Source organism: Triticum urartu, chromosome 6A, assembly GCF_056163025.1.
Source record: "Triticum urartu cultivar PI428250 chromosome 6A, HENAU_Tu73, whole genome shotgun sequence".
Lineage (NCBI taxonomy): Eukaryota > Viridiplantae > Streptophyta > Magnoliopsida > Poales > Poaceae > Triticum > Triticum urartu.
Genome location: NC_141878.1, coordinates 455,300,207 through 455,308,840, shown reverse-complemented (window position 1 = coordinate 455,308,840; position 8,634 = coordinate 455,300,207).

Genomic DNA, 8,634 nt, shown 5'->3' with positions numbered 1-8,634 from the left:
CCACATAGTCACGGAAAAAGAAATTTCAAACAAAATCCTCAGAAAATCAAAAGAAAAAGAAAGGGCAAAAAAAATCAGGGTGTGACATATCCTTGCCGGGGATCCAGGTAGATGGTCGCCTGCCTCAACTTCGGCTCCTCCAGACCAGAGAACACCTTGTCGATCCCCTACACCCGCTAACAGAGGAAGCGACAGTTGGACTCCACCTTCGCCTCTGACCGGATGGAGTCGAGGATGGCCACCTGCTATGCCGGCTCCTCCACCTGTGCCAGCTCGTACTCTGTCAGCACCTCGAGCATGTCGAAGCCCGCAGGCGCCGGATCTGCCTCTTCGCCTACATGGCCACGTCCTCCTCCGGTTGTGCGCCCTCCTCCTCCAGTTGTCCGTCCTCCATGGCGGCATCCTACTCCACCATCGCCTTCGCGTCCTCCTCTCCCTCGACCTCCTCCTCTGGCTTCAGCGAGTCCATAGGCACGCGAGGAATCTGATAGGCGCATGCGTGCTATGCTCGATAACCTGATGGATTGGGTCTCTGGCTGGGAAAAGCTACAGGACAAGATGAATGCCTCATTTGATAATGCTACCGGTGTCATCCGGGGACTAAGGAAGGACAAGGCGAAGCTCTGCACCGAGCGCGACCTACTGAGGGCGAAGCAGCACGAGGAGACCACTGCCTTGTTGAAGAGGACGGGTGTCATCATCAAGAAACTTATTGTGACGCCCCCGATTTGACCATACACTAATCATACACGCAAATGTGTACGTTCAAGATCAGGGACTCACGGGAAGATATCACAACACAACTCTAGACACAAATTAAAATAGTACAAGCTTCATATTACAAGCCAGGGGCCTCGAGGGCTCGAATATAGAAGCTCGAATACACAAGAGTTAGCGGAAGCAACAATATCTGAGTACAAACATAAGGTTAGACAAGAGTTCCTTAAGAATGCAAACACAAAAGCAACAATGACCGAAGAGGAAAGGCCTCCTGCCTGGGACCTCCTAACTACTCCAAGTCTTCAGTGGTCTCCACGTAGTAGTAGGCACCCTCGGGGTAGTAGTAGTCGGCGGGGGTGGCATCTGGCTCCTAGGATCCACCATCTGATCGCAGCAACCGGGTATAGGGGAAAAAGAGGTAGCAAAGCGACTGTGAGTACTCATCTAGAGTACTCACAAAGACTAACATCAAAACTATACTAAGTATGCATCAGTATCAAAGGAATGAGGCTGTATATGTGGATTGAACTGCAGAATGCCAGAAGAGAGGGGAAAGTCTAGCCTATCAAAGACTAGCATCTTCAAACATCTTGCAGCATGTAGAAGAGTAAAGAATAGTATTTTAATATTAAACAAGCATGTTGTAATATTAATGCCTAGAGATCCTTCCTCGACTCCCTGCGGGAAAGCAATCCCTGAAGGAAATATGCCCTAGAGGCAATAATAAAGTTGTTATTTATATTTCCTTATATCATGATAAATGTTTATTATTCATGCTAGAATTGTATTAACCTGAAACTTGATACATGTGTGGATACATAGACAAAACACAGTGTCCCTAGTAAGCCTCTACTAGACTAGCTCGTTAATCAAAGATGGTTAAGTTTCCTAGCCATAGACATGTGCTGTCATTTGATGAACGGGATCACATCATTAGGAGAATGATGTGATCACATCATTAGGAGAATGATGTGATGGACAAGACCCATCCATCAGCTTAGCATAATGATCGATAAGTTTTATTGCTAATGCTTTCTTCATGACTTATACATATTCCTTTGACTATGAGGTTATGCAACTCCCGAATATCGGAGGAACACCTTGTGTGCTATCAAACGTCACAAGGTAACTGGGTGATTACAAAGATGCTCTACAGGTGTCTCCGAAGGTGTTTGTTGGGTTGGCATAGATCGAGATTAGGATTTGCCACTTCGAGTATCGGAGAGGTATATCTGGGCCCTCTCGGTAATGCACATCATGATAAGCCTTGCAAGCAATGTGACTAATGAGTTAGTTGCGGGATAATGCATGATAGAACGAGTAAAGAGACTTGCCGGTAACGAGATTGAACTAGGTATGAAGATACCGACAGTCGAATCTCGGGCAAGTAACATACCGATGACAAAGGGAATCACATATGTTGTCATTGCGGTTTGACCGATAAAGATATTCGTAGAATATGTAGGAACCAATATGAGCATCCAGGTTCCGCTATTGGTTATTGATTGGAGATGTGTCTCGGTCATGTCTACATAATTCTCGAACCCGTAGGGTTCGACCGCTTAACGTTCAATGACGATTTGTATTATGAGTTATGTGTTTTGGTAACCGAAGATTGTTTGGAGTCCCGGATGAGATCACGAACATGACAAGGAGTCTCGAAATGGTCGAGAGGTAAATATTCATATATTGGACGATGGTATTCGGACAATGGAATGGTTCCGGAATGTTTCGGGTATTTTTCGAAGTACCGAGAGGTTATCGGAACCCCCCGGGGAAGTAAAGGGCCTACATGGGCCATAGGGCAAAGAGAGGGAGCTCGCAGTGGGTGGCGCCCCCCTCCATGGGCTGTCCGAATTGGACAAGGGGAGGGGGCGCGGCCCCCCTTTCCTTTCCCCTCTGCCTCTCCTTCTCTTTCCCCCTCCGAAAGAAAGGAAGGGGGGACGACTAGAGTCCTAGTCGGTTCCCCCCCCCCATGGAGCGCCCCCTTGTGGCCGGCTTCCTCCCTCTCCTCCTTTATATACGGGGGCAGGGGGCACCCCAAAGCACAACAGTTGTTTCTTAGCCGTGTGCAGTGCCCCGCTCCACAGTTTTCTCCTCCGGTCATATTGTCGTAGTGCTTAAGCGAAGCCTTGCGCGGATCACATCACCATCACCGTCACCACACCGTCATGCTGACGAAACTCTCCCTCGACACTTTGCTAGATCAAGAGTTTGAGGGACGTCATCGAGCTGAACGTGTGCTGAACTCGGAGGTGCCGTACGTTCGGTACTAGATCTGTTGGATCGCGAAGACGCTCGACTACATCAACTGCATTAACCTAACGCTTCTGCTTTCGGTCTACGAGTGTATGTGGACATAATCTCCCCCTCTCGTTGCTATGGATCTCCTAGATAGATCTTGCGTGTTCGTAGGAATTTTTTTTGAAATTGCATGCTACATTCCCCAACAATCCCAGAGCCACATATCCATCCCATATCTCAAGTATCCATTTCTAGTTGTAATAGATCAGGATACAAGTCGTCCGTTACCGTGGACATGGTATTCGAATAGATAATCTTCCCTGCAGGGGTGCACCATGTTACCCAACATGCTTGATTACTCTGGCCGGACACACTTTTCTGAGTCAATGCTCGGCCTCGGCAGATCAACACGTCACAGCCCTACCTAGGCTCAGCAGAGAGGTCCCCACCGTTCTACATCCTAAGCACTCCGGGGTCTTGGCCCCATCGCCCATTGCACTACGGGTCGTTGTGCGATGAAACGGGACGAGCACCACCTCATCATGGATGGCACTGGCCCGACATGCCCACAATACCGAACTAGACGTCTGACAAAGCTTCGGCTGATACTGTAAGTGCATCTAGTGCCACCCCTAGTTGGTTTTGGAGTATTGACGACAAACCTAGTTGAGGGACTAATGTGTTTGTGAGAATTGCAGGATAACACAGGTAGAAGTCCCTCATTGATTCGGTTTTTCTACCAGAGATGACCCCTAAAAATGTATGAAGACATTGAAGTCAAAGGTGGTATGTGAAGACATTCACATTGAAGACTATGACAAGAGAAGACATCGCGTGAAGACTATGGAGCGCGAAGACTTAGCAGTTTCGTCGTTCTGTGTTTTTCTTTGTTGAGTCATAGGAACCACCGTACTGTTAAGTGGGGTCCAAGAGAACCAGTCAGAATGACTGAAGTGATGCTTAACCAAAATCCTATGTCTTCGAGTGAAGACTATGAGAGCAAATATTGTCCAGAGTTGGATAAGTCAGTTTTGCTTGTAGCCCAAGTAAAGTTGTCGTGTGTGTTTGAAATCTGACCGTTGGAACACGTGTCAGTTCCTTAGTGACCCAGGGTCATTTCGGACAAATCAGGTCGGGTTGCCTAGTGGCTATAAATAGCCCACCCCCTACAACCATAAACGGTTGGCTGCTCAGAGTTAGAGTACGGCTTTTGTCGTTTGAGAGCAACCCACCTCGAAGCCTTTGAGAGAGAATTCCTTGCGAGGATAAAGCCCTAACCACCCAGAGCCATAGAGTGTTAGGCATCACTTAAGTCTTCCCGTCTATGTGACCTGAAGACTTATTACACTTGAGGATTGTGAATCCTCCAGCCGGTCAGGCGTCGCGTTCTGAGCATCCAAGAGTCATTGTGGATCGCCGGTGAACGAAGTCTGTGAAGGTTTGGAAGTCTACCTTGAAGACTTACCAGAGTGATTGGGCGAGGTCTGTGTGACCTTAGCTCAAGGGGAATACGGCGAGGACTAAGTGTCCTGAGCTGCGGTTCAGGACTAGGTGTCCGGGACTGTGTGTCGTCAGGTTTAAATATCTATCCGCCCTAACCAGACGTACAACTGTCACCGCAGTTGGAATTGGTCTACCAAACCTTTGTCTTCATCCCGCACACTGGTTCTATCATTCCCATCTCTTTATTTACAGTTGGCTCTTGTGAAGTCAGTGCCTATTTGCATTATCCATTTGTCTTCACTGTGTACCTGATATTTACTGCCTAGCTGCTATTAGTCATTATACTTTCACTTCATTAAATACTTGACTATGATTTGCCTAGTGTAGTCTACCTTCCGCTGCATGGTAATAGGTTCATTTCTATCATTTGTCTTCGAATCCATGTTTTGAAGACTTTCATAAAAATCGCCTATTCACCCCCCTCTAGTCGATATAACGCATTTTGAATTGGTATCAGAGCAAGGTACTCCCTTATTCTTTGTGATTTTGGTTTAACCGCCTAGAGTTTTAGTTATGTCGACCACAGGAATGAAGACTGTGTCATGCCCCATCTTTGACGGTCACGAGTATCCCAATTGGAAGGCCATGATGAAGAAGCGCCTCATGGCGACAAACAGCGAGCTGTGGACCGTCACTAAGATTGGCCTGACCAATCTGTGCAAGATGGCGGAAGCTGATGACATTCGCAAGTACACTCTTCTCAACCTCACGGCGAAGGACGTCATCTGCTCCTGTCTATCTCAAAATCAGTTTAGGAATATCATGCATCTCGATCATGCGAAGCTTATCTGGGACCGTCTCTCTGAGGTCTATGAAGGTCATCGAACTCGTCATGATCCTTGGTTTAAGGACTTTCAGGAATCTCTCAAAACGATGACATTTGAACCAGAATCATCATCTTCTGCATCATGCCTCATGGCAAAAGATGCTGAGGTAATTGAATGCTATCTATCTGAATCTAGTGATGATGAATCTGGTGATGAATTTGGACCCAGCTATGCAAAACTTGCTTCCCTTGCCACTAAACAACAGAAAGCTATGGAACATATTCAAAAACTGTTAGACAAAAGTGATGACCTGTTGGACGCTAAAATGACTTGATATCAGTCCTTAATTGAAGACATAAAAAATCTTCATGTTAAGTATGAGGAACTTGAAAGTCGTCATGAAACGCTCTCGACAACTCATGAAAAGCTTTCCTATGATTATCTTCAAAGGAAGCAAGAACTCGAGAAATTGAGAGCGGCTCATGAAGATCTTCAAAAGGAAAACGAGTCACTTCGCGCCGAACAGATCAGTTCAGCTCAGGAAGGATTTGAACCACCATGTCTTAAATGCATTGAGCGTGATAACGCTACTTCTGTTGCTGAATGTTCTACTGCTGCTACTATTGCAATATCTTCAACTGTTGATGTGGTAACTAACCCCTCTGCTTAGGATACCACTGCTATTGCTGATGAGAATGCTAGGTTGAAGACACTGCTTGAAACAGGGATGTACAAAAGTCTCAAAGGGCATCAGACACTATGTGATGTCCTCAAAAGGCATATCCTGAACCGAAACCCTAGGAAAGAGGGTGTTGGGTTCGAAAGGAAAATGAATGCTGATGGCTCTTACTGGAAACCTAAGCAGTACCCCAAAACCACATGGGTTGCTGCAAAGGAACCTTCAGCGGATCCATCCACTCTATCTGGCTTCACTTGTGCTAACCCCATTGTTATTGATGAATCCTTTGATGCAAACTATAAACTGTTTAAGAATCAGGATGGTGAAGTGTTTGCCAGGTATATTGGTACTAACTGCAGGAATGGACCACCTATGAAGAAGATCTGGGTGCAGAAAAGGTGTTTGGAAAATCTTCCTGTGAATGTCATCATGACACCACAGGTGAAGAAGACAAACTCCAGACCACAGGCTTCATACGGTCCAAAGGCTTCATATAGACAGAGGACTCACCTGAGTCGCACTAACACAAATGTTTTGCAGGGAAGCCATACTCAGGCCTATGAATATGAGCGCGGTTCATCAAACCGCCATGTTCATAAGACCAAGAACTATTCTGCTTATTCTTATGAGTACTATTGTCCACCTGCAAGACTTTTTGCTAGGGCTCCAAAGCCAAAGTTCTCAGATGTTGCACTTAGACTCATTGCTTCGAAGCCACCCTTGAAGATGTGGGTGGCTAAGAAAGCTTAACTCTCTTTTGCAGGGAAAGGTCTCCAGCCGAAAACCAAAATCGTCTGACGCTATTGCTGGGGACCTTAAACATCTTGTAGGGCGCAAGATCAAATGCCCAAATGGTATTATTATGTACTTTGTTCTTGAATCGCTTGCTACTTACCCTCTCAGTCCTAATCTCGATCTAAGCTTTAATAATCCACTGGTTCGTCAAATGTTTTTCCTTCACAATTCTCTTCGTGAAGCCTATCCCCCTAACTGCACTGTAGGGTACGACACCAGCAGCTTCAGAATGGATTATTGATAGTGGGTGTACCAGTCACATGACTGGCAAGCGAAGCCTTCTCATGGACTCAACCTTACGTCCATCTGACAAAATTCACATCACATTTGCTGACACTGGTAAAAGCAAGGTATTGGGTCTAGGTAGAGTTGCAATCTCAAAGGATCAACACATGGATAAAGTCATGCTTGTTGAATCCCTTGGTTTCAACTTAATGTCTGTCTCAATGCTTTGCGATTTAAACATGATTGTGATGTTTGGAAAATATCGTTGCCTTGTTCTAATGGAATCTGACAAGTCTCTAGTGTTTGAAGGGTATCGGATTGTACGTGGTATATTTCTTAGCAGGACCACAACTTGCAGTATATCTTCTAGCAAAAGCTTCTGAATGCTGGCTCTGGCATCGGAGGCTAGGGCATGCTGGCATGAGGAACCTCCACACCCTTGCAAGGAAGAAGCATGTCATAGGCATCGAGGGCGTCAAGTTCAAGAAGGATCACTTATGCGGTGCCTGTGAAGCAGGAAAGATGACGAGGGCCAAGCATCCCTCGAAGACAATCATGACAACGACTCAACCCTTCGAACTGCTCCACATGGATCTTTTTGGTCCCACTCATTACTCAACTCTCACTACTACTGCTTGTCTCTATGGCTTTGTCATTGTTGATAATTATTCAAGATATACTTGGGTGCATATAATCCTCTACAAGACTGAAGTGCAGGATGTCTTCAGACGCTTCGCCAATTGAGCAATGAACAACTATGGCGCCAAGATAAAGCACATCAGAAGTGACAATGGCACTGAATTAAAGAACACTGGCCTAGATACATTGATACCTTAGGCATCACACATGAATTCTCAGCTCCGTACACGCCACAGCAGAATGGCGTCGTCGAACGCAAGAATAGAACACTTATTGAGATGGCCCGGACGATGCTTGATGAATACAAGACTCCAAGAAAATTCTGGCCGGAAGCCATTGATACTGCATGCCATATCATCAACCGTGTTTATCTTCACAAGCTTCTGAACAAGACATCCTATGAGCTCCTTACTAGCAAGAAGCCAAATGTCAGTTACTTCAGAGTATTTGGCGCCAGGTGCTGGATCAAGGATCCACATCACACCTCAAAATTTGCACCAAAAGCACATGAGGGTTTTATGCTTGGATATGGAAAGGATTCGCACTCCTAAAGAGTCTTCAACCTTTTTCACTATAAGGTGGTTGAAACAGTGGATGTGCGGTTTGATGAGACGAACGACTCACAAAGAGAGCACCTGCCAAATGTGCTAGATGAAGTTACATCCAGTGAATCAATCAAACTTGTGGGAACTGGAGAAATCATACCGTCTGAAGCTCAGCCTGAAGAGGAACTTATCATCTCCGCACCTAATCAACCTGAAGACAATCCCTCTAACGATGACAATGATCAGCAAGAGCAAAATCTTCGTCCTGTACATCCTCATGTTGCAAATGAAGTACAGATTGAGAGAATAATTGATAGCATCAATGCACCAGGTCCACTCACTCGTTCAAGGGCAACACAGCTAGCAAACTTCTGCGGGCACTTCGCATTCGTCTCAATATCTGAACCCAAGAAAGTTGAAGAAGCCTTCATGGAACCTGAATGGATTCAAGCTATGCAATAAGAGCTTCAACAGTTTGAGCTGAATAATGTATGGGAACTGGTTAAACGTCCTGATC